This window comes from Nycticebus coucang, chromosome 19 (genome assembly GCF_027406575.1).
Source record: "Nycticebus coucang isolate mNycCou1 chromosome 19, mNycCou1.pri, whole genome shotgun sequence".
Classification (NCBI taxonomy): domain Eukaryota; kingdom Metazoa; phylum Chordata; class Mammalia; order Primates; family Lorisidae; genus Nycticebus; species Nycticebus coucang.
The window spans coordinates 59,489,200-59,515,426 of NC_069798.1; positions in this window are offsets into that span (position 1 = coordinate 59,489,200).

Here is a 26,227-nt window from a genome sequence, read left to right on the forward strand (position 1 = left end):
CCTTCTTCTACCAGGGCAGGAGAAAAAGAACTTTCAGAGAGCCACCCACACACCTATCAAGCATCAAAGCCCCGACCAAGGCAGATATTTCAGTTGATTCATCTCAATCTTTCTGCTAAACTCATTGGTCAGTTGAAAGGCCAACTAGTATCACTGGTTCCATATATAAAAGAAATAGAACAAATCAGTGATTTTATTGAGCTTCTCTGAATCATCATGGCATCAGAATGATCAGAAAGTGGAGAAAGAATGTCATTTAGCAAGTTTTCACATTCCTGATTTGACTAACTAAACAAAGTTCGCATGCAGTCCCTTTTTGGACTAGATCGGATACATGTCTCCCAAACATGTAGGCTGGAATTTTCCCTCTAAGCCCACTCATATCATCCTAAAAAGATAGTTCTCTCTCTCGGTCTTAATCAGATTTACAGCCACCCCAAGCATCTTTTTGCCTTTCCCCTTTGTTGCAAATTAACTGAAAATCATACTGATCTAAAATTGTTCATGTTTGAATTTTTAGATGTTAGTTATAATGTAATGCTAGATGTTAATAAAAGTAGTGATTTTCTGCAAATGAGAAAACTGAGACTTGAAGGGGTTTGCCCAAGGCGCATAGTTCATACCACAGATGAATAACCATGAGCGTTGAAGAAAAAAAAAAAAATCAAGTTTCACTTCATTTGGAAAATAATCTTCATCCTAATTTTGATTCCAAATAAAATATCAGTCTATTTCATTAATGTGTTGAACCATATGGATGGAACGTTTTGTATGTTTAATATATTTTAGTATATTGTCCCTTGTATTTTACACTAAGCTGTGATGATCAGAAATAGCATGATTATCCCATATAGTCGAGCATTTTTAAAGGCATGGCATCAGTTCTGGTTTATTTATCAACTATTCATTCAACCTACAGTAAACCTCTTAGACTTATCTTTCTTTCTACTCCACATTGAATCAGTCACAAACTCTCCAATTTTTGTTCTTTGATATTTCTGAAATGTTTCTCTCTCTCTCCAATCCACCTACTTTTTTTTAGATCAGGGGCTGGCGAACATTTTTGGTCAGTGCTAGACAGTAAATATGTTAAGCTTTGTGGGCCAAACAGTCTCTGTTGTGACTATTCAGCCTTGCCACTGTCCCATCAAAGCTGCCAGAGATAATATGGAAATGAAAGCATCTGTGTTCCAGTAAAACTAAAGGACTGTGATAGTTTGTCCACTCCTGTTTCCTTTGATCATTTTACTATTATGTCTCATCTGTATCACAGCAATAATCCTAGTCTAAATCTTCAATCTAGTCTTAAGTATGCTAATCTGATCAAGCCATGGCCTGCTTAAAGCTCTTAATAGCTGCTGTTGTCTACCAGAGAAAAAATTTCATTGAAGGAAACTCTCGTTGAATGTTGCATAAGACGGTTCAAAATTTGGGTTCTCTGAAACAGATACACAGGATTACCTAAACTGAACTGTGTTCAGTTCCAGAAATCTGCTATAAATGTCTGTCTCCTCCACATGTTTATTTCTTTATATTTATTTATTTATTTTTAGAGATAGAGTCTCACTCTATTGCTCTGGGTAGAGTGCTGTAGTGTCACAGCTCCCAGCAAACTCCAGTTCCTGGGCTTAGGCAATTCTCTTGCCTCAGCCTCCCGAGTAGCTGGGACTATAGGCACCCACCACAACGCCCGGATATTTTTTGTTGCAGTTTGGCCAGAGTCGGGTTCAAACCCACCACCCTTGGTATATGAGGCCGGCGCCCTACTCACTGAGCCACAGGCGCTGCCCAATCCTCCACGTCTTTAAGTATATGTTATTCTGTCTGGGTTTTCCTCTCTGATCAAAACCATCTCTTATAATTTTTGTATTTCCTTTAGTTATCATCTTATAATGTCACCTCTTCCAGGAAGCCTTCCTTAACCCAAGGCTGGAATAACTGTATCTCCCATGTGAATCCATATTTTTAAAGTCAGAATCATTGCCACATTGTTTTGTAATATCATCCTTTTTCCTAGAATGCAAATTATGAGGGTAGAGAGTTATTTCATTTATCAGTGTATTCCTGGACTCATTACAGTAATACAGTACTGGGAAATACACTAAATATTTCTTAAATCACCCATGTATAAGTTAATACTTTGGGAGGGTTGTACGAATATGATCTGACTAGAATGATAAGAATAATAATGCACCTTAGGTGAGGTCCTACCAAATGCCTTCCCCTCTCCTGGCCTCATTTCAAAATTACTAAGAATAGAGTATAAATGTCTTACCACAAGAAAAAAGTAAGCAAGGTGATGGTTGTATTAATCAGTTTGATGTAAGCATTTCACATTGTATATCAAATCAGTACACTGTACCCCATAAATGCATCACTGTACACAGTTATTTAATAAAAAAGAATACTAATGCATGTAACACTTCAAAATCTGTGAATAACTTTACCATGGAATACCTCAAGCAATTTAATTTTTACATTTACCTCAGTAAGTAGATCTTTTAGAAAATTATCTCTATTTTACAGCTGAAAAACAGAAAACAGAACCTCAATAAAATGAAAATATTCACCTAGGATTAGAGGATAAATTAACATCAATACATGTAGATTTTCTCAGTAAAGAAAGTCTTCTCTGAATTGTGGGAAGAAAGCTATTATTAGTGCTGAATATGACAACAACCTCACAAGAAAGTGATTTAATGTTTTAGATACAACATAGTCCTATCTTTACTCATCCATGCCACCTGTGTCTAATTTCTCTGCCCCCAAATGTTGACATAGGTTGTTGTCTATTTTCAACAATAGGGAGGTGGTCCTCTCAAATCTGCCACAGTCTGACTCCCCTCAAGGCTGGGCCCAGTGTCTAGGGAGACAAGTCTGGCATAGCCACTGCTTTGCTAGGAACTGCAGAGTAAGGAGAGGACAGCTCCCAGCAGCCCCCGGGTGTCCTTCTCATGAATAATTCATTAGGATTGCCCCCAGCTCAGGAGCATCCTTCTTCCACAGATTACTTGCTTTTATCCACCCATTTATCTTCATTAAAGATTTTGTTTCCTTTCAAATACTTGTTTCCAACTTTCCTATTTAAAGCTATGTTTTCCCCAGCTTTGAGGTTTGAGACAAACTCTTTTCTACCCATACCAATTCTAGCCACAAATTCCCGGGCAATGAAAGTTTAAAAAAGTCCTAAAATTACTCTCACTGTTGAGACATAGCCAAATGTCACAGTGCTGGGTCTTGACATCATTAGTGTAGGGTATAGACTAATGGAAATTAGCCCTCTGGTTAACTACTGTGACTCTTCACTAGAGATTTCTTTTATGTGAAGATAATTATCAGTCTTCTTTTGTTAAGTACATGTTTCAATTTACATAGCTGAACTCCTAAACACAAGTCAATTAAAACTGATTTGAGAAGTCAATGTTTGAGGGCTTACATTCTAAAATTATTTAAAAATTACATATCCAATAGCCAGTGTACATTTTATTCTCCTTCCCTCTGGATTTCAATGGCGTGGAGGGAAAAATAAATATTGCTTTGATACATGAGCTTTGTTTTTTTTTAACATGCACATGATTATTTTGATTCTGTTGCCATAATCTTTTTTGTCATGCACTGAGTTTCTAACTTCATAATTTTACTAATGATTAATATTATTTGTAGGAAAATTACCAGCTGGTAATCTCGGAGCTCATTTTTCTTAACCTTTTTATGAAGATGGGTACCATTTTGCCAGTATCCAAACTACTCTAAGAATTTTGAAACGTCATTGTAAGTTAATTAAGTTTCTTGGCTAATTTCCTTAATAGCTTAGGGCATTTGTCACTCAGATCTACTGCTTGATAGATGTCCGTTTTCCCCAAGTATTTTCTCACTTATTCTTTGTACATAGCAATTTTTACAAAGCCTTCGTTAGTTCCTAATTGTTCAAATTTATCTTCGTCATTATGCTTGTTAAAAGCCGATTTTAAAATGAGTTCATTTTTCCTGCTATTTCAGAGTTGTCATTATATCTTATCTCTTTTGTTTATCATAGGATTTAAATTATTCCAACATATTTTATCTTTGGTTTAAAGAACAACTGAAATATCCTTTTCGTGTCTTTAGCATAATCCATAATAACCAAAATTAGGCATTTCAAGGATGAAGGATGTTTTTTCTTCTTTAAAAGTGTTATGCAGTAGCATTTCATCTCCGACTTGTTAAATAAAGAATGTGTTAAACCAATACGAATGCTAAATATTTTTTAAAATTTCAAAATATTAAGGGAGTACACATGTTTTTGTTACATGGAAACCTTTTATAACGATTAAGTTGGGCCTGTTAGCATTCACATCACCTGGGTTCACTGTACCCAGCAGGCAGGTTTTTACCCCTCTCCTTGTCTGTCCTCCTGCATTCCTGGTTTCTAATGATCTTTACGTCTCCTATAAGTCACTCAGCTTTCATTTTAAGCATATCTTGTTATCAGGCGGACCTACAAGGTTTACTCCTCTCTCCACACTAGAGGTTTCTGGTACCACTTCCCTCAGAAAATCTAGTCTTAAGTAATGGCATTTGAACTCTTAAAAATGTTACTGAGGTGATTTTTATCTCAATGAAAAGGTTTTGGGATCTTTGCATGTAATTTTTTCATCTGTAACATTTGTTTCTATTCCTTCATTTTAATATCTACATCCAAGTGAATTGTAACAAATTAAAATCAAATATTGTAAATTTGATAAATTTCTGCAGAACTTGGCTTTTACTTTGTCTTCCCCGTGGTCGGTGGTAGAGGGCAGAGTCTGAATACCTAAGTCTGCAGTTGATCTTAGCAAAAAGTCAGAGCAGTGAAGAGGGCAGCAGTCTGATTTTCACATCTGAAAGCTCATAGTCTCCAGAAGAGTCTATTAAGTCCAGGTGTATGCAATGGAGGTTTATACAAAGTTTGTCAGAGTGCCACAAATGACGTCAAACTTCTTTAAAGACAGACCACTATCACAAAATGATTAAACAAAGAAGATCCTCACCCCATGTTGATTTTAACTGTCATCATCTATGAATAAGGAGCCTCTCTATCCTGCTATTCTTCCAATTTTACATCTAGGCTGACTGTCTTGCATTACGGAGCAAAATATACTTTCTCTCGTGGTCCCAGATTCACCCTCGTTTGGGCTGCAGGTCAGACTTAGGCCTCGCCCAGTGCTTGTGCAGAGCCCGAGGAGCACCTGTTTCTCTGCGCGGCGCCCTGAGCCTCACGCGCGCCCACCCTGCGCACCAGCCTTCCCCTGCCCGGCGCCCACCCTGTGCACCAGCCTCCCCCTGCCCGGCGCCCACCCTGCGCACCAGCCTCCCCCTGCCCGGCGCCCACCCTGCGCACCAGCCTCCCCCTGCCCGGCGCCCACCCTGCGCACCAGCCTCCCCCTGCCCCGCGCCCACCCTGCGCACCAGCCTCCCATGCCCCGCGCCCACCCTGCGCACCAGCCTCCCATGCCCCGCGCCCACTCTGCGCCCCAGCCTTCCCCTGCCCCGCGCCCACCCTGCGCACCAGCCTCCCATGCCCCGCGCCCACTCTGCGCCCCAGCCTTCCCCTGCCCCGCGCCCACGCTCTTCCATCTGGAGGAGCAGATTCCGCTTCCCTCACAGCTTCTCTCAGAATTGACAGTTTCACTAAAAACAAATTTTAAAAGCCCCAAACGAAAACAAAACAAACAAATAATACAGTTAATACCTCCCTTCCTGGACCACCCCGCCGCCACCGTCTGGAGATTCCCTCCCACAGGTGGGCGCCCCTCCCCAGTTTCCCACCCAACCTCCAACCAAGCCTGCCACGTCCCCGTTCCTCCCTTCCCACTCAGTAGGTTCACTCAAAAGGACTTCAAGACCCAACTTTTTGATGTGAGCTAAAAACATATACTCTACCCTCTTTTCATGTTCCTACAATCACACCCTTCCAATTCCAGCCACTGAGTGCGGCACACCCTGGGGGGCTCTTGTGGTCCTAGGGTCCTGCCAGCACGCTGGGCGTTGAGGGCGGGTGGTCTAAGTTGAAGACGTGTTTCTGACCCGCTCCAGCACCTCTCGCGTGTCACCTGTTCGTCACTGTTGCCATTCTGTCACTTCTGCGCGGCAGCTGGAGGTACCGGTGGAGAGTAACGGCCAGGTCATAGATTTCCTTGTGAGGCCGACGTTCCTCCCGCCGTGTTCCGCGTGTCCGCCTCGCCCCGCAGCGTTTTCTTCTCGGTTTTTTCCTGGCATTTTGCAGGGCGCGGCGGTTCCTGGCCAGCAGAGGATCTATGACCGTCCGATTGCAGCAGGCTTCCGTGTCCTCAGTCTCCATTTGCTCTGAAAATGTGAAACCAGAAATTCTGGGGGATACTTTATGATAGTTCATGTCTTATCAGGGGCATTTAGTCTGGGAGCTGAACTAAATAAATAAATAAAACCTTCCTGGGAAGAGGCCGCTGTCCGGTCCTCTATGTAAGTTTCACTATTATTCTGACTTCAAGGGCTCAGCGCTTTGCGTCTCAAGGCTTCTGATTCAGAATGGAAGAGATTCATGGTGCGGCCGATCCTTCCCCGAAAGTGAGGGAGGACCTTGTGGCCTGTGAAAGTTTGAATACCTATTTGACGGTAAATAGCAAGCCTGCAGTGGCATAGAGGGCTACATTTTTGAGTGCTATTAATATCTTAGAGTGGTTGGCAGATGTATTATTTCCATAGATACCGCAGGGCAGAAAGTGGGTTAGGCAGTCTCTTTCATGCGCTGCGCACACACTGGATGTGATGCTGTTCTAAAACCGGGATGCTCTCCCGGCGACAAAGAGCGGGGTAAGAGGCAAAGCTTGATGTTGGCGAGAACCACAGTACAATGTAATGGAGAGCCACTCTACACAGAAAATATATGCTGCTCTAGATGTTTTAATAAAAAACTTGAAAATATATGCTGCTCTAGATGTTTTAATAAAAAACTTGAATTAGCCTTAAATCATACCACCTTGAAACAATATGTATCAGACTGGCCTGAGGATGTGTGGCAGTCTCCTGGAGGCCACTAGGAAGAGAGTTATTCTGACTGCCCATCATCTCTGAGCCCTCCTGCACCCACACATTCACACCCCCATCTGCCAGGAGAGAAAGCCAACTATGTCACTGGTTGGAACAAGGACTGACTTCTTAAACCCAATAATTTGTTGTCTGTCTCTTTTTTTCTTTCTCTATACATAGCTGTAGGGAAGGGCTACCTCTGGACACAATCTGTGTGTGTGTGTCAAATTCATCCAGTCCAGTTACCCCTGCATCTTGGCCATGCCCCCGGGAATGACTCTGTGCCTAAATCAAGGGCATCAAGCTTCTAGAACATTTTGGCATTACAAACCCATTCCTATTTTAGCGTAGGGTGACAAAATTGGAAGATCAAAGGATACTCTTCCCTTTTGGAGCTAGAGAAACTATTTTTAGACTAAAAAGTATAGTGAGTCGGTACATCCTTCAGTGAATCTCCTGTTGTCAAATTTCAAACTAGTAAGGGGATACAAGCATTTTTGTGATGTAGATGAACGCTGAAGGCAGAGCTTTTGGCGTGGCAAGCACCACAACAGTATACATTTGTATTCCTCACTCCTTCTGCCCTCTACTCTTCTTAGCTTCCAACGTCCTTTACGCCAGTGTGTGATCATGTATGCCCACTACTTAAGGAGAGCATGTAGGATTTGTTTTTTCATTCCTGGGACATTGCATTTAGGAAAATGTTCTCAAATTCCTCCTAAGTTGCTGCAAAGATATAATGACAAGTGGGGATGCCTAAGAAACAGGATTCGGCATTCTCAGCCCCTTTCTGGCATGATTGTTCATGATTAGACAGAAACCTGTCTTTTTGATCCTGTGTCTCTGCAGCACATGGATGTGAGAGGGAAGATCCAAGAAAAATAATTTTACCAATATAATAAAATAAAAAAAAAAAACCCAACTTAAACATACTAACGGTAGTAAGGAAGAGTAAGAATGTGAAGTTAAGAATCAGGAGCTGTGGCACAGCCCTGGAGGCCTGCAGCTGGCTTTGATGGTCCCAGCTCTGTTTGCTCTGCCCCAGGCAGGTGTAAAGAAGGCTTTTGAAAACTTGTCTTCATACTCAGCGCAGCATCTGTCTGCCTGAGGGCCCTGTGTTCTGGGGAGGTGGCTCTGACAGGCTCTTATCCTCCTCACTAATGGAAGGAGACATGCTTGCTGCCTCAGGAGGAGCCCTTTGGTGGAGGCTTATGCCCCTTGTGAGACGGCCTTGACGGAGTGGGAGTGTCTTTTTGACTGTTCATTTGAAATTGAGATGCGTTCATGAGCAGGAGACTTTCACGCACAGGCAAGTGGTGGGAGCAGATGAACTTCACAGAAATGAACATTTATTTTTCATGTGACTTGTCCTTAGCAATTAAGTGTGAAAGGAACCCCAGAGAAAGAATCTGCAAAGAGACTGTGCTTTATCTCTCTCCTGCACCCCTGAGTACAAAGGGCCACCTTGGCCGCTAATATTTCTCCCAACCTGTGTGAAGAAATGCTAGACCTTGGTGGGGGGTAGACTGTGTAGACTGAAGGGAAGAGAACAGACTAAGGGAACAGTTGGCATGATACTAACTTGTTCTATGACCTTAAATAAAATCTGTGTTCTCTCAGGATCTGGTGTCAGTTTCCATAGAGATAAATGGTAAGGTTTGATTAGGCAATTGCTAAAGTCCCTCCTAGCAACAATATGTAATTATACGTCCTTTAGTTAGATCTCAGTGTCCTGGTCCCATCCTCACTGTTATCATGTGCTGGGCATGGTGCTGCCACCTCGACATATCTGATCTTACTTCATCCTCATTTCACTCTTATATAGTCTATATTATTATTGTCAGTTCACAAGTGAGGATACTGAATTCCAGAGAAGTTCCATGACTTGCTCCCGGCTACATAGCAATGAAGAGGCAGAGCAGGGAATATAGCCAAGATCCCCTTAATTCCAAAATCCATGGTGCCTACCTAGCGGAAGGCAATTTCTTTGCCCTTCTTGGATTAGATTTTTAAATTCATACATTAATTTATGACAATTCTTAAGTCAAATCACGACAAAGTCACATGCAGGTCATTATATGTTTAGACCAGAAACAACTGGCTTTTTGAACAATGTCTATTAGGAAACATAAAAGGAGAATAATGACACTCTGATTTGATAAGAACTGAATTAGGTGAAGTAAGAAGAGTGTGGAAACAAGATGACATGTGGTTAGTGCTCAACAACGTACAGATCTTTTCTTTCTTCTTTATTACACAAGGGTAAGACATTAAGAAAGAAGCCAGCACTTTGATATTGCTGTGCTCAGCAATTTCAATTGGTTTTCTAATAATCTTTTATTAGGATTTGTGAATGAAAAGACTTAAAACTACTAACAAGTTCAGTCTGAAATCAAATATCACCTAGACAAGGCTCTCAGATCAATAGCAAGGAATCTTCTGAGGGATTGTATTTATTCATTGAAAGCCCTAAGGACACGATAAGAATGTGTGGAAGGAAGCCAGGGATGTTAGCTCGATAAAATAAACAACTTTCTAATTTAAGCTGTTCAAAGATGAATAAATGCCCTCAGAAGACAGTGGATCTCCTATTACCCTAAGTCTTCAGAAGGCAAAGGGAAGAAGAGGGCCCTTTGTGAACGGAGTTTCACCTGAAGGCCTTTAATAACATTCTCACTGCTATGCTTCAGAGATTCTATGGTTCTGCTAAGCTGTGATGGACATTTTGGAAGAGCCAAATATCTCAGAATGCATTTTAAAATTTAATTACTCATTCATTTAGCTATTTTTTGTTGAGTGATTCTGCAACTGAGGCCCTGGCCTAAGAGCTAGGGATATGAGTAAGATCTATATTTCCCCCTTAATGAGACAACAGTCTCACAGGAGAGAGGCATAGGTAAAATCAAAAATACAATAAAATATGACTAGTGTTATACTAGAAGACTGTATACGGAACGTACAATGTGGAGGTAATAAGTGCTCCCTGTTTTATATTTAATACTTAATTTTCTTTGTTAATTTGGCCTAATCTCTTTATTTTGGACATTCTGACTTAGCCACTAGCTTTTTATAAAGCAGCTCTGGATATGTACTTACCTACTTTGCAAATTGCAATCAAGGGGAAAGGACAGAAGGTCAGGTGTAGTGGCTCAGGCCTCTTATCCCAGCACTGTTATCCCAGTGGTGGCGGCAAGTGGATTGCTCTAGCTCAAGAGTTCAAGACCAGCCTGAGCAAGAGTGATACCCTTTTTGTATAAATAGCTGTGGCAGATGCCTGTAGTCCCAGCTACTTGGGAGGCTGAAGGAAGAGGATCATTTGAGCTCAAGAGTCTGAGGTTGCTGTGAGCTGTGATGCTATGGGGCAATCATAAGGGGCAACAAAGTAAGACTCTGTCTCAAAGAGAGAGAGAGAGAGAGAGAGAGAGAGAGAGAGAGAGAGAGAGAGAGAGAGAGAGAGAAGATACCCCTCAACACCACCCAAACACAAATTATCTTTCTGTTGGCTCTGGCAGGTCTAGCCTGGAAATATGCATTTGAGATTTAGCCATATGGATAGTAGGTGGAATGATAAGAAAAGGTGATCTTAGCCTAGGACAGGAGATAGATGGAAAAAGGAAAACAGAACAATAGTAAACAAAATAACTCAGTGGTCCATGGATGCCCTGGACTTTAGTTTCATGAATAGCATGGAAACATACACTGGCTGTGAAATGACAAGCTTTGGAGATGCCAACCATAGTGCTCAGATCACTACTCTCAATGCAATCATTTTTTTTTTTGTAAAAGCTCTTGAATGAGGTACCATTACACAACCTGAGAATGTCACCATTAGGACTGCCTTCTGACGTGACCAGAGAGAACAGGCTTCATGGGCAAGTTCTTCTCTGCCTTATTAATTTTGGGGAAGCACTGCCTCTGCTACATTTTGAGAATATTCAGAGACAGAAATTCATTCTCATTCATCCAGCATCCCTTACTCATCAAGTAAAATCAAGGACTCCAGCTTAATTATGGAAAACTGTAAAGTTCTCCCCCACTAACCTTCTCTTCTCAACCTTGCTCTCTGGGTTAGGTCCACGCTGAAGATGTCCTTGTTCTGTGGACATGTCAGCTGCTTTCATAAATTCAGCCTTGTTTGCTTTCTTCCTCCAACCTAAAGTATTCTCTCCAACTTCATCACCTAGCTCACTAGCCAAGAAGAGATTTCACTTTTTGACCTTCTGTCACTCTTCTGAACATGGTAATTGCTCTATTCTCTGAGTTCCCATGACTCCGTTCACTTCTGCATTTGGGCATTTGCCATGTTATATTAAGTATATATTTTTGAATTATTTCTGGCTTTTCTATTTGATTATAATCTCCTAGAGGACTTAAAATCAAATTCTAAATCTCCAGAATCTATTATAGGGTTTGAGAATAGACATTCAATAGATATTTAATAAAAGAATAAGATAAATTTAGATATATCTATGAAATAGGCAAAATTCCCCACATGCTTTCAAAGTACCTTTTTATTTTAGTCATACAAAGCACCATGTAAAGGGTTTGTTATGCTGCTGTGGAAAGAACATCCTTTTAAGAGTCAAAATACTTGACCTTGTTGCCATCTCTGACAATTACATGTTGAACAAGCTTTAGAAAGTCAGTTAACTTGGAAAAACCCCAAACATGAATACAACAACAAAATACCTTGATTCCTCCTGGGTACAGTGGGAGCATTGAAGAAGATAATCTTGAAAGGTTCTGCAAACTCAAAAACTCTTCAATCCTTAAAAGTGGCCCATGGCCCAATAATTATGTTAAATCAATCCTATTAAATGTTATTATACGGCAGTGGTTCTCAACCTTCGTAAAGCCTCCTAATGCCATGATCCTTTAATATAATTCCTCATGTTATGGTGACCCCCAACCACAAAATTATTTTCGTTGCTACTTCATAACTGTAATTTTGCTACTGTTATGAATTGTAATGTAAATATCTGATATGCAGGATGCATTTTCATAGTTACAAAGGGGTCGTGACCCACAGGTTGAGAGCCACTTTTACATGGGAACAGGTGTAATGAGTTAAAAGACCTAGGTTTGTGTTCCAAATCTGCAACCAAATGGTTGTGTGACATTGGACAAATCACTTAATATCTAAGATGAAGAAAAGAGAAACAAGCAATAGTAAACAATAGTAATAACTGACTGGTCCCTAGGTACACCCCTGAGTTTAGTTTCCAAGGATAGCACTTAGTAATTTTAAAAATGGGAATTAGATGACAAGTTTGTTACGAGCATACAACAAGATAATTCATTTGAAAGTATATTCCGAATTTAGTTATTAACTATGTACCCCGTACTTTATTATTAATTGTGCCATAGCAGCTAAGACCAAGTCACTTCCATCTTTTATTCTATGGCAGTGTTCCAGAGTGGAAACATTTAAAACTTAAATATGATGTTATAATCCCCTCGCTTCAACCATCCAGTGGCTTCCATTTTAAACCCCAGCTCCATGCATGGCCTATGAGGACTTGTCTGGTCCTATCCCTGCCAACTTCTTCAATATCCTGTCTGACCATTTCCATCCCTCGACTCCAGGCTAGTCTCCCACTACATGAGCTCATCTTGTATTGTGCCTCTCTGTTTGGTCTTCCTTTGGGTCTTCCCATGGCTGGTGCCCTCTTATCATTTTGGCCGCCTTCCACATATCAAGAGATGATTTCTATGCACGACATACCTTTCTCTACCTCCAAGAATTCTGTAGCTCTCTACCCCCTAAGATTTATAGATGTTTAGTGAATTGTTCAAAGATATTCCAACTTTAGAAATTATTTAGTTCTTACAACTATAGAAAGAGATCCTCTGTTTTTAAAAATCACATTCAAATAAATTGACATTATTCTACCTCTATACGAAGTATCCACTTCTTCTAGGTTTGCTGAGATTAATTCTTCTGTTGTAGCTGCCACTGGTTCGCCAATCATCATTATGTATGGTGGGTGGAGCCTTCGATTTTACACTGATTTTCATAGTCCACAAAGTATAAATCTATTCTTTTTTTTTTTTTTTTTTTTTTTTTTCACAAAGTATAAATCTATTCTTGAGTTGTAATTGTTGAGCTCAAGAAAAAAAGGAGTATGACAATTGGGGCTTTGTTTTCCGAAAGGAATATCAAAAGAAAATAAAACTATTGATCCAGTAGTCATCAGATTCTGCCAGCAAGTCTAATTTTTTTTTTTTTAATTGTTGGGGATTGGTTGAGGGTACAATAAGCCAGCTTACACTGATTGCATTTGTTAGGTAAAGTCCCTCTTGCCATCATGTCTTGCCCCCAGAAGGTGTGGCACACACCAAGGCCCCACCCCTCTCCCTCCTTCCCTGTCTCTGCTTTTCCTCCCACCCCCCATGACCTTAATTGTCATTAATTGTCCTCATATCTCGTCTGATCTTGGAAGCTAAGCAGGGTCGGGCCTGGTTAGTACTTGGTTGGGAGCAAGTCTAATTTTGTATTTGAATGTTTGGGGAAGAGATGAATGGGGAAGCATTAAAGGTTTTGGTGGTTTTGTTGAGGTGAACAGAGGTCTTTTGGCATTGTTTGGTTCACCTAACTTAAAAACTCTATTGTTAAAGTGGGAATTTGTAATGTGTTGAGCAAAGAACATTTTGCAGAATATATGATAATCTGGGGTATGAATCTTTTGACACTTATACATGAGGTCACCATCAACACCCTACAGTGGCTATAGTAAGTACCAACAGAACATTGGCCACCTAGCATAGTTGGAAATGCCACAAGGAACACAGGAGGATGTTGATTTGCCCTTTCCAGTGACCTAAACAGTATAGTAGCCACTTTATTACATGTACATAACACAAAAAGTTATTTTCTCACTAGGGTTTATCATAATCTTTTTTCTTAATTCAATAGATCTACAAAAATACCACTTACATTTTAACTAATAAATCTTGAATGTCTTATAATCCGCAAGAGTTCAAAAATGAAACATGGGGGCTTAAATTTTAAGCTGTACATAGTATATGATATTTTTAAGTTGTTCCTCGAGAGCTTTAAAAACTGGTTATGAGGTTTGATTTTGTTAAATCAGACTTATTTTCAAAAGCATAGACTTCAATTCCTTACTGAAATTCTGCTAAATAGTAGGAAAATTTTAGTTGAATTCAAAGGTAGACTCTAAAATGTATTATTTTCTATAATATTTAATAAGATAAATAATTATTCTTTCTTTTTCAAAAGAAGTGAAAGATAACTTAGCTATCCAGTCAACAATAAACAATATCTATTTGAAAAGAACAGTTTAGAAGTAATTGGAAGAAAAACAATAAATAATAAGTCATTGTCAATAAGTTAGCCATTTAATAATGTGTATATTCTCAATGTATATACATTATTTCTTCATAAAATACTTACTGAGTACTTAAAGGGTTCCAGGCATTGAGAAGAACATTGGGAAATCAACAATAACAATACATGTGACATTTACTAAATGTGGAATACAAATGTCTTAACACAATAACTAAGAAAATGCTGTGAAGGCTATGTTAACCTGTTTGATGAAAATATTTCAAATTGTATATAAAACCAGCACATTGTATCCCATGATTGCATTAATGTACACAGCTATGATTTAATTAAAAAAGGAGAAAAAATTAACAATAATAGTAATACTGGTAACGACAGTGGTTACCATCTATGGAGAGCCTTTATGTACCAGGCATCATATCAAACATTCTCCATTTTTTTTAAGCCCATTTTAAATTTAAAATGCACAGGATTAAGGAAGTTAAAAATCTATTACAAATAGAGGTATGCTTGCAGAGAAGACAGCTGAAGTCTGATCTGTTTGGCTCAGAAGATGTTCCACTGTATCCCACTGATTCTCACACAAAGGCATAGAAGACAAATATTATTTCCTTCAATGATCACAAGTCATAAAGAAGATGAGAAAAATAGAAACAGTTATAAAACAACATAATAATGGCTATGATGCGGGGATATCTAGAACATAATATCCATGAGGAGAAAGAAGCTTCTAACTGCCTCATGTGGTCCATTCACTGAGGAGATGATGATGCCCCTGTGAGGTATGAGCAGGCGATCACTATGATAATGATGGGGAGACGTGCAAGTAAAGGGAACAGGGAGAGCAAAAGTCACTGCATGAGGGAATGTGCATGCTGTTTAGTGAGCCTCTGAAGAGAGTGACGCTGTAGAATGGACAGGAAACTCTGTTGGAAGAACAGCCAGGCTGAGGGATGAGGATGATCAGGTATGCTTTGCTAAGTAGTTTGCACTTTATTCTGTAAGCAAGTAGGAGAAACTGAGGATGAGAATCAACCCGACTAAGTTTGATATGTCAGAGGATCACTTTAGAAGCTATGTGGAGAACAGGTAAGGACAAGGAGAACAGTTGCAATATCTAAGCAAGAGTGTCAAGGAACTCAACCAAGCTGGTCACATGCAGCCAGAATAGGACAAGGTAGAAGGATCCTCAGTAGACGAAACCAAAAAGGATCCCCAAACATGCGAGCATGTATCCTGTATTTCTGATTTGGGTGACTGAGTGGATGGGAGTACTACTAGGTTTGGGAACACTGGCAATGGAGGATGTTTAGAGATGGGGAGGTTAGAGTTCAGCTTCAAACATGTCGAATTTTAGGTGCTATGGTACAAATAGATTCACAGGTCCAGTAAAGATCAGAAATACATGAATGTCTTCAAAAGAGAAAATATTTTGTAACATTATAAGCAATTTAGGTAGTGAGTCAATTTCTGGCTTCAGAGTGAGTAAATACTAGGAGAATAGAGATCAAAGGGAAATTCAAACTTTGCATATGTGTCCATTTAATTTGTTTTTAATTTAGGGGGTACAATTGTAGTTTTATAACATTGATATATTGCTTAGTGGTAAAGCCCGGGCTTTCAGGAACCCATCACCCTAAATGTGTATGTTGTACTCACTAAGTAAGTTTTAATTCTTCACCATCCTCCCACTTCTTGGAGTCTCCAATGTCTATCATTCCATTTTGCATGTGCATGTGTACGAATTACTTAGCTCCAACTTTTAAATGGGAGGTAAAGTATAGTAAACCAATGGAGTAAAATGAGAAGGTGTCAACATGAGAATGGATGCTTAGTACAAATGATTTTTTTTCTTTAGTTAGTTTTGTGGATGTCTGAAGACAAGCCAGGATAGTTGGGTTCTAGGAAGGACTGTCTTCCAAGTTGTAGAGTGTAAACTCTCCTTCTCTTGTTTGCTAGCATAGTGAAGAGAGTCCTTGCTAGCTCTCTGACTTCTTCTTATAAGGGCAATATCTCTTTCAAAAGAATTCCAATTTCCTCCTAAAATACATACATTCTAATATCATCTTAGACTTAGGATTTTAACATATGAATTTGGGGCCGAGGGGTGGTAAACATTCAGTTCATTGCAGCCACCAAGTGGTTGGTCAATGTGCTAGAGAGAACAGCTTGGGATGGGCATGAAGGCAGTAGGCCAACAGCTGAGTGTGGAGTGATTCAATGACTTCATATTACTTTATCAAGGAATTCAGCTATGAAAGGAAAGCAGATGGTGGGGTGATAATAAATCAAGAGGGTAGGAGACATAATTTAGAATGATTATTTTTAGGATGGAAAGAAATTTAGCAAGACTGGATTTCAGGGAAAATAAGGAATAAAGATAAAGAAGCAGGATAAAGAGGGAAAATTGATAGGGGAAGTCTTGGAAAGAAATGAGATTAAAGTGTAAATCTGGGGGAAGAACAAGAGGCAACTCTGCCAGAGATACAGAACTGGAGCATTTAGGTTGGGTCAACAGTGTAGAAATTTTTTTTTTTTAGAATGGAGGCATATTGATTTGCAGGTTTTATAGGGCTTTGAGGATTTAAAATAGCCATTGTGTGGAGAAGAACAGAGTGTGACCAAAGACAGGAAAAGGTTTATGGAAAAGTTTTGAGAGCCCAGCTGGACTCAGAGATAACTAAACTGAACTGCCATCAATCTGTGCCACTGCAAGATTTTCCTTCCAACATTACTAAAGGAAATCTGTAGAAGAGTGAATAGGGAAATTGTTGGATAAGCAGTGTGGACTATTGGCAAGGTGTGTGTGGCTGGATGTGGTGCAGAGGGAGTTTCAGAAGCTGGAGAGATAAGTGTTCATATGATAAACTATGAGATCTGAAGTATGCAGGGAGATGATCAACCATAATCTAGCATTTTTACATGTCTTCTGAGCAAAAGATATTCAGATCTATACTTACGGATAATATAGACAGTGATTCCTTCCAGAGAGATCCAGAGCTTTCTCTCGCTAGAGTCATTCCAGGGTGATAGAATTAGAGATGCCTCTTTCCTTTCATGAGAGCACTCTGGTCAGTAAAAATAATGTCTCTCCCTAAAAGAGAAGAGTGACGTGTTTTACCAGTTGCCCGTATATATAAGATGCAGAGCTCGGTATTTTGGAGTCCCCAGCTGTGATGCAAATCTATGTTTGTACAGTGCCCACCATAATGGGCACATTATGCCCATGGGACTTGGAAGACCAGTTAGAGGAATCAGTGTGAATATGAAGCACAGGCCTTTTGTTCGATGAGCAATAAATGTCTAAAGTCATATGGACTTTTAGCATGCTTTCTGAGTAAACTCATGGAAGTGTGTGAGACCAACCCACAGTTGCTGCTGCTGCTTAAGAACTGCTTGACCACTTGACAAAGTGAAGTCAGGGTAGGGAGGACAACTATGGAGTGACTTTGAAAATGCAAAGTTGACCTTCAGGAATGTGAAGAACAGTGTGTAGGTACCAGACACGATATAATAAATGCCTATTGGTTACCAGCAGCAAAAAGGTAGCATGCCACGGGAAGGATATGTAGAGGAAGTTGTATTTAGACTTGGGTCTTCTGTGATTTAAATGATATGCTGCTTGTAACTGCACCAGATGAATCTGGCTGAACTTTTATATAACAAAGTTGTACATTGTTTTTCAGTTACTATGAATCCCCCAGATTGAAGATCACATAATTTAAGCATGCCCAGATGAGAAATTCAAGAAGAGGAAAGGGCAGTAAGCTCCCACCTATTGGGTACCATGTAGCGGTACAGGGCACACCTCCTGGATGAAGGACTCAACTACAACTCGGACTTTGTGTCCCCAATCGTATATACCTGTCGGTGTCGCTCGGCCGCCAACCAGCAGGTACGAACACACCAACGCAGACAGCTTTCAGCAGGTTTATTATCAGGTACAAGCAGCTTGTCCGGGGAGAGCAGGATGGAAAAGCCCTAACCTTGTCCGGGGAGAGCAGGATGGAAAAGCCCTAACCTTGTTTACAGCACTCTGTATATATACTCTAGGACACATCCTGTTATTGCGGTTTCTTGACCTAGATATCTCTCCAATGAGCGCAAAGGGCACGGGCGGCAAGGTTGTTGCCAGGGCGCAGCCTGCAAGCAGGTTTCCTAAAGTACGCCTCCGCCATCCTGTTTTTGTGCCTGATCGATACATTGTAAGGGCCCTCCACATATACCCTTATGATAACCCGCCTCCCAAAAGAAAGAAAGCACACAACCAAAGGGGGAACCTAAGTTCTTGGGCCAGAGTGAGGAATGGAGACTGAATTAAGAAGTGGACACTGCATTGCAAGATCCAAGATCCAATCAGATCCTGGAGTCACCCCATGGCATGATCCAATCAGAACATGCCTCTTGGCATCACCATGTTGCACGATCCAATCAGTTTATGCCTCATTACCCTATACTCATAAAATCCAATATAGCTCCCAGCTTGGGGAGAGACATTTGAGCATTTCCTCCTGTCTCTTGAGCAGTCAACTTGCAATAAAGCTTTTGTTTTCTCAAAGGCTGATACCCCTTGATTTCTCCATAACACACTGGTTAAAAATGTTGGGGACTTCTTCAGCATGGGTGAGTTACCATTAGATGTGAAAGAAGAAGCTGGAGGGTAAGTGGTGAGGGCTTGATGTGGAAGAAGAGCTCAATTGTGTTGAGGAGTGGGGAGGTGTCCAGTTTGATATGAACCACAATAAAATGATGCTAAAAATGGCTTCACTGAGGTCAGTATCCAAGTAGCAGACAAGGTTGAGAGCACAATACATTAATTGTAGGATAAAAATATTAAGTTAAACTTCCAAATTTTGTTCAATTGAACAAAAACTAGGAAGCAGCCTGTAAAAGGGAAATGAGAATCTGGCACTTTTGTGATGTTTCTTTTGTATGGGAAGTGCTTTTGAGACTCACTATCTAGATAGCAGCTGAACTATGAAGTTAGTATTTATTACAAAGACCTATTTGAATTGGACCTCATTAAGAAAAATAAACTACAGGTAAAATATTAGCTATTTGAGCTGGGATCTTTGTAGACACAGAGACACAGCCATGGGCATATAAGTTTAAACAGAAGCATTGAAGCCAAAGACTTTTTTTTTTATTAAATCATAGCGGTGTACATTAATGCGATCATGGGGCACCATACACCGGTTTTATAGACAGTTTGACAGATTTTCATCACACTGGTTAACATAGCCTTCCTGGCATTTTCTTAGTTATTGTGCTAAGACATTTACATTCCACATTTACTAGGTTTCACGTATTACTTTTAATGATTTTTAAGAATGGCTTTAATAAGATAAAAAGTTTCCTGTATTTTTTTGCTTTAAGTATCTGTGCCATAGAATCTTTTTTTTTCCTTTTTTCCTTTTTATGTAACAAGAATACTGTTGTTACTTTTAAATTTTGGTGTTTTGTCTACTATTTATAATCAGAGAAGTGAACTAGGTAGGTGGCTTGAGAATTTTCATATTGCTTATATGAATGTCAAGTCAATTTACTTGAAGTATTTTAATTTTAACTAGGATTCATGTTATCCTGAAAGACACTTTAAAAAAATACTTTGGATTTATTACATTTACTGTACTATGATTTTTTTACTCCCTTTCTTCATCCTCCAGAAATGTCATTAGCAGAGCAAACTAAAAAGGCAAATGAAGATGTCTAGGGAAGCAAACTTCCCTCGCTTTTCAAACTGGATAAATTATACAACAAGGTTACTCTCCCATTCAGATAATGTCTTGGGAGATAACCATTCACTTTTTAAATACAGGCACATTTGAATTTTAAAATGTTATCTTTATGAAAGGTGATGTTTTTGGGCGGTGCCTATGGCTCAAAGGGGTAAGACACCACCCCATATGCTGGAGGTGGCGGGTTCAAACCCAGCCCCAGCCAAAAACTGCAAAAAAAAAAAAAAAAAGGTGATGTTTTCTAAATCTCTGGGCAAACTATGAAGGATAGTAGGCCAATCTGGGTGAGGAAAATAGTATTACATAAGCTAAGTTACGAGACTTTTGCAATAGTAAAAGTGCATGATCCATAAATTATACAAATTTATATAAAATACTTTTAATATTTTTCTTTGATCCTTTTATTATTAAGTCATTGTTTGAATTAATTTTCTTTGGCATTCCTTTGGCATTTCCTAGCAGTAACTAGTTATTTTTACCAGTGATAAAACTAGTATCTTTTTGAGGCATGAGGGTATTTAGAGGGAAAATCTTAAGGGTTTGTGTCATTTTTAAGGTTTGTGGGAGAAGATAATGATATATTTAGGACAGAAAATTTCCAAATATTTTAGCATCTGATTTCTCTTTGAAGGATATCTACTTTTTTGTGAGCAATCAAATAACCATGCATTTCTGAAAATTCAGCAACTAGGATCTACGTATAATAATAAATACATTTGAGTACATGTATCTGTGCAAGTTTAATCCAAACCCACATTATAAATAAGGCTCTTAACTTTTTCATTCAAAACTTTTCTCTAGCTGCTTTTGAAACTCTAATGAAGATATTAAAATAATTTATATACTTTCAAAACTACTTTTATTCTAAAGTCATTTCTGGAAATATTTACATTTTTCAGCAATATAAATCACAGCCTCCATTTAGCCTGACACTGCCGGCTCAGGAATATGGAATACAGTATTAGTTTCTGTAAGAATGAATTGACTGCAGTATGGAATAAGGCTTTCTCTGTATCAGCCCTGCAGAAATGTATTGGTTATAGCTAAAATGTATGGCTATGCTTATGCTAAAACATACAGACATTAGAAAACTGTATATTGGTTTCCGTAACAATGTATTCCTTCCAATGGAAGAATGTATTGATTTCATTAAAATGTGCTCCTTGAGATAAACAAAAATTCAGTTAAAATGCATTGGTTTCTGTTAAAGTTCATTGACTGAAGTGAAGAACATTACACTGCTATTGGGTAGCCTCAGGGTTTGGTAAGTCTTGAGTACAGAAGTATACGTAAGTAATAATAAAGACTGGGGAAAACAAAGATATTATATACTGTACAAAGATATAAAAATATTCAACACCCATGATTAGATTGAATTTTCTCACAGGCACTAAAAGTTAGTTCAGGGACTTTTCACAAAGTCAAACTTCCACCTCTGTGTCTTCCAAATTCATAAGAATGCAAGTAACTCTATGTACAGAGAAACTCCGATTTTCTCTGTTTGAACTGGGGATTTGGCCCATGAAGTTGTTTTGCAGATCACATAATGTCTGAAAATTCCACTTACAAACCAGAGTCTAGTACTTAAAAGAGTTAATGCACGTATATGCATATGTATACATACATATACTCACATTGAAAGGGGGTGTGTGTGTCTGTAAACACCCTAGACCGCAGAGGGGATTGGCTTGTCACAGAGAGCAGGCTACCCTCCAGGAAAATGCAGTTTATTTTGTTCAGTCCCAGTACACATTTTTATGCTTGTTGTAGAGAAAAGAAAGAGAGAGAAGGAAAATGAAGGATAAATGTGGCTCTCATTTTCTCTTACATTTTTATTTCTAAGCAAACAAAAACAGAACTTAAGATTCCTTTGAGTAAAATTATATTTAAACACTATTAATTATAATACCACCTACCTTTTATCCAAGCAGAAGGTAAATACAGACATTTCATCTGGAGAAATATTTTTCTCATTTAAAAATTTAAAAAAATGTTTAGCTATTATGGGTAAATAATAGTTATATATCTTTATAGGGTACATGTGATGTTTTGATGTACGCATACAGTCTAAGCATCACAATGTCAGAGCAGGAAACAAAACCATGAGCAGAAACAGAAATTAATTCAAATTACTACCAATCTTATTATTCATGAAAAATCTTTCTGTTAATTTATTTTGGCCACTGTTTTTAATTTAATTTAATTTTACTTTATTTTTTTCTGACAGAGTCTCAAGCTGTCAACCTGAGTAGAGTGCTGTGGCGTCATAGCTCACAGCAACCTCCAACTCAGGCTCAAGGGATTCTCTCGCCTCAGTTTTTCTGTTTTTTTTTTTTTTTTTTCTTTTTTTGTAGAGACAGAGTCTCACTGTACCGCCCTCCGGTAGAGTGCCGTGGCGTCACACAGCTCACAGCAACCTCTGACTCTCGGGCTTACGCGATTCTCTTGCCTCAGTCTCCCAAGCAGCTGGGACTACAGGCGCCCACCACAACGCCCGGCTACTTTTTTGTTGCAGTTTGGCCGGGGCCGGGTTTGAACCCGCCACCCTCGGCATATGGGGCCGGCGCCCTACTCACTGAGCCACAGGCGCCGCCCCAGTTTTTCTGTTTTTAGTGGAGGGGGGTCTTGCTTTTGCTTGGGCTGGTCTCGAATTCGTGAGCTCAGGCAATACACACCCCTCAGCCTCCAAGAGCGCTAGGATTCTAGGCGTGAGCCACTGCTCCAGGCTTCATTTGGCCCCTGTTTTTAAAAGGTATTTTGTGCTCCGTAATTATCTATCTATCCATCTATCTAGCTATATTTTAGCAATTGGAAATGTTATCATGCGAATTTTGTCCTAAGCCACTTTTTTACTATATATAGGAAACTGCATAAAACAAAATGCACAGCTAAATAAATTATTATAAAGCTAACACTCATGGATGTATCATAGGAAGTCAAATGTTGACAAGGCCCCGAAACCTCTGTGTGCCCTTTCCAGTCCAAATCCCTCTTTCCTTCAAAGTTAATCATTATTTTGACTTTCTTGCTAATCACTTCCTTGTTTTTTATCATGTCTTTTCTTCCTACCTTTATACTTTTCTAAACATGATTGGAATTTGATTTAGCTTTGAAATGTATTTAAATGGAAACAAAGCAAATATTATTTTGATGTTTCTTTTACCCAATAGTATGTTTGTGAGATCAATGTAGTGTTGTCAGAAGTTATAATGCGTTAATTACTATAAAGCATTCCGTTGAATGAATATGCTACCATTTGTTATACACGCAACTGGTGGACACTTGGGCTACTTTTGCTTTTGGGATATTACAAACAATGATGCTATAAACACTTTTGTACATGATCCTTGGAACGTGTGTACATGTGTTTTTTGGTCATATTATCTAGGTATGGATTTGGAGAGTCATAAAGTTTATGTATCTTAGTTGATAATGCCAAAAAATTTTATAAAGTAGTTGTACTAATTTACACTCCTAATATCAATATATCACCTATCAGTTCTAACTACCCTAAATCTTCAGCAACACTTGGTATTTTCATTCTAACTGATTTATTGGATGGGTGTAAAACAGAAATTTGTAGTGATTTAGTTAGCATTTTTTCTGAAACTCAACACTATTTAATAGCTTTTAATATTTGAATATTGAAAAATGTTCCACCTTTCTTCCTTCTTTTGGACTTTTAATTATTTTGTAGAGGCATTTTATGTTTTCTGTATACCAAGAATGGGAAACTATAGCTCATGGGCCAAATCTGACTTGCCATCTGTTTTGGTAAATAAAATATTATCAAAACACAGCCACACTTCCTTTCATGCTGCTTTTGTGCTACAGTCACAGAGTTCATTAGTCTAGACAGAGGCTGTATTGCTTGCAAAGGCTGAATTATTTACTTTCTAGCCCTTTACAGAAAAACTTTGCCGACACTTTGCCTACATTAATGCTTTGCTGGTCACATGTTTGGCAAATACTTTTTAACTCCTTATGGCTTGCCTTTTGTTAGTGGCATTTTTTTAATAAATAGAATTTCTTAATTTTAATTCATTATTACTGCTTTATGCATTTCAATTATAAATAATTCCTCCTTTTCCTAATCCATGAAAAATAGTTTCTGGCATTATTTTCTAAAAATAATAATAATTTGCTTTCCCATATAGTTCCATAATATAATTGGAAATATTTGTTAATAGTGTCACATAGAGGTTAGCTCAATATTTTTTCTAATGTGTACCAGAAGGTCTCAGCACCCCGTGCCCATGTAATTCCTAGTAAAAAAATGCTGATATATGTGCCGTGTATTTTTATTTTATTTTATTGTTTTTTTTAAACTTCGAGTATTTATTTATTTATTTATTTTTTATTGTTAAATCATAGCTGTGTACATTTGTGCAATCAAGGGGTACAATGTGCTGGTTTCATATACAATCTGAAATATTCTCATCAAACTGTTCAACGTAGCCTTCATGGCATTTTCTTAGTTATTGTACATAGAGATTTGTATTCTGCATTTAGTAGGTTTTGCCTGTACCCATTCTAAGATGCACCTTAGGTGTGGCCCCACCCATTACCCTCCCTCCACCCTGACTTCCCCCCTCCCTTCCCCTCCCTTGGTCCTTACTCTATTTTCTTCCATTGGCATATTTTCCATCTTTGCACCAATATCATAGCATTTTAATTACAGTAGTTTGATTATACTATGTGATAACCTAGATGGTCCTTCCATCTTTTTTTAAAGATGTCTTGAATATTCTTCACCCTTTGAATATTCATGTGAATTGTATAATCCACTTGCAAATTTCAACCAACTAATTTACACTGTGTTTAGAATTTCTTCAAACTATAGATCAGTTTGTAGAGAATTAACATGTTACAATCAACATGTTACATACTGAATTTTCAATGCATGGGCTTGAGATTTCTCTCCATTTATTTTGTAAGTTAAGTATTCTTTAACTTATCTTAGTCACATTTCCTAAGTTCTTATATAAAGGCCTTGCATATATTTCTGATGATTTTGAAAATCATGCTTTTAAATTTTCATTTTGTTTCTTGTTAATATATACAAATGCAATTCATTTCAAATATTGACTTTTAATCAAATAACTTTGATAAAATAATTTTTTAATCCTAAGAACATATCTATAGATCATTTTGGATTTTTCATGTGGTAATTATATCATCCATAAAAAACAGCAGTGTTTTTTCTCTTTTTTAAAATTGTTATAACTTTTATTGTATGTAGAGATATTAATATGAATATAGTTTTGGGTTTTCTTGTTTTTGGCTGTACTGAATTACTTAGAGCCCCTAGTACGTTATTGAATCTGAACAGCAACAGTGCGCAAACTTTTCTTACATCTTAGAGAAAAAGGCTTCAACATTTTTTAAGAATATCACTTATCAGATTTAAGTTTTTCCCTTCTATTGTTAGTTCATGCGGAGATAAGATTTTTTAAAACCATAAAGAATGCTGGATTTTATCAATTTTTTTCAGTATATTGTAAGATTTTATAGTTTTTCTTCTTTATTCTGTAAATGGAGTGAATTATACTCACTTTCATATATGTGTGTATATATATCATGCTCACACTGGAATCAGTTTATTGGTAATTTTCTTTATGATTTTCATACTATCATTCATGAATGACTGACATATGCATGTTTCATAATGAATTTACTGTGTTTTTAAGTCAGTGTTATACTATCCTCAAAAAACACTTTTGAACTCTCTTTTTTTTCCTGTTCTCTGGAGGAGTTTCTGTGATATAGGCATTATTTCCACACTAAATAATTGCTTGGTCTGGGGGAGGAGTTTGTGTGTGTGTGTGATATGTGGTGTGTGTGTGTGTATACACACATAAAGGCTTTCAATGACTATCTAGGTTTCTTCTAGCTTGAACGTGGTCCATAAAATTAGGCTCACTCTAGGGAATTGGTGTATGGTTATGAAATGATATTTAAGTCCTCTTCATTAAAAGTGGTAAGAATTTGCAAGAATTTAAATAAAGTGTCTAACACATTTGCAAAGAATTTTAACTCTGTTTTCACATTTTTCATTCAATTTGTTTATTTTCTAAGAAATGGAATAAAAATTATAGAGGCTGTCAGGTACTTGGGTTTACATCACTTTTATTGGAAGATACAAGTATGGGCT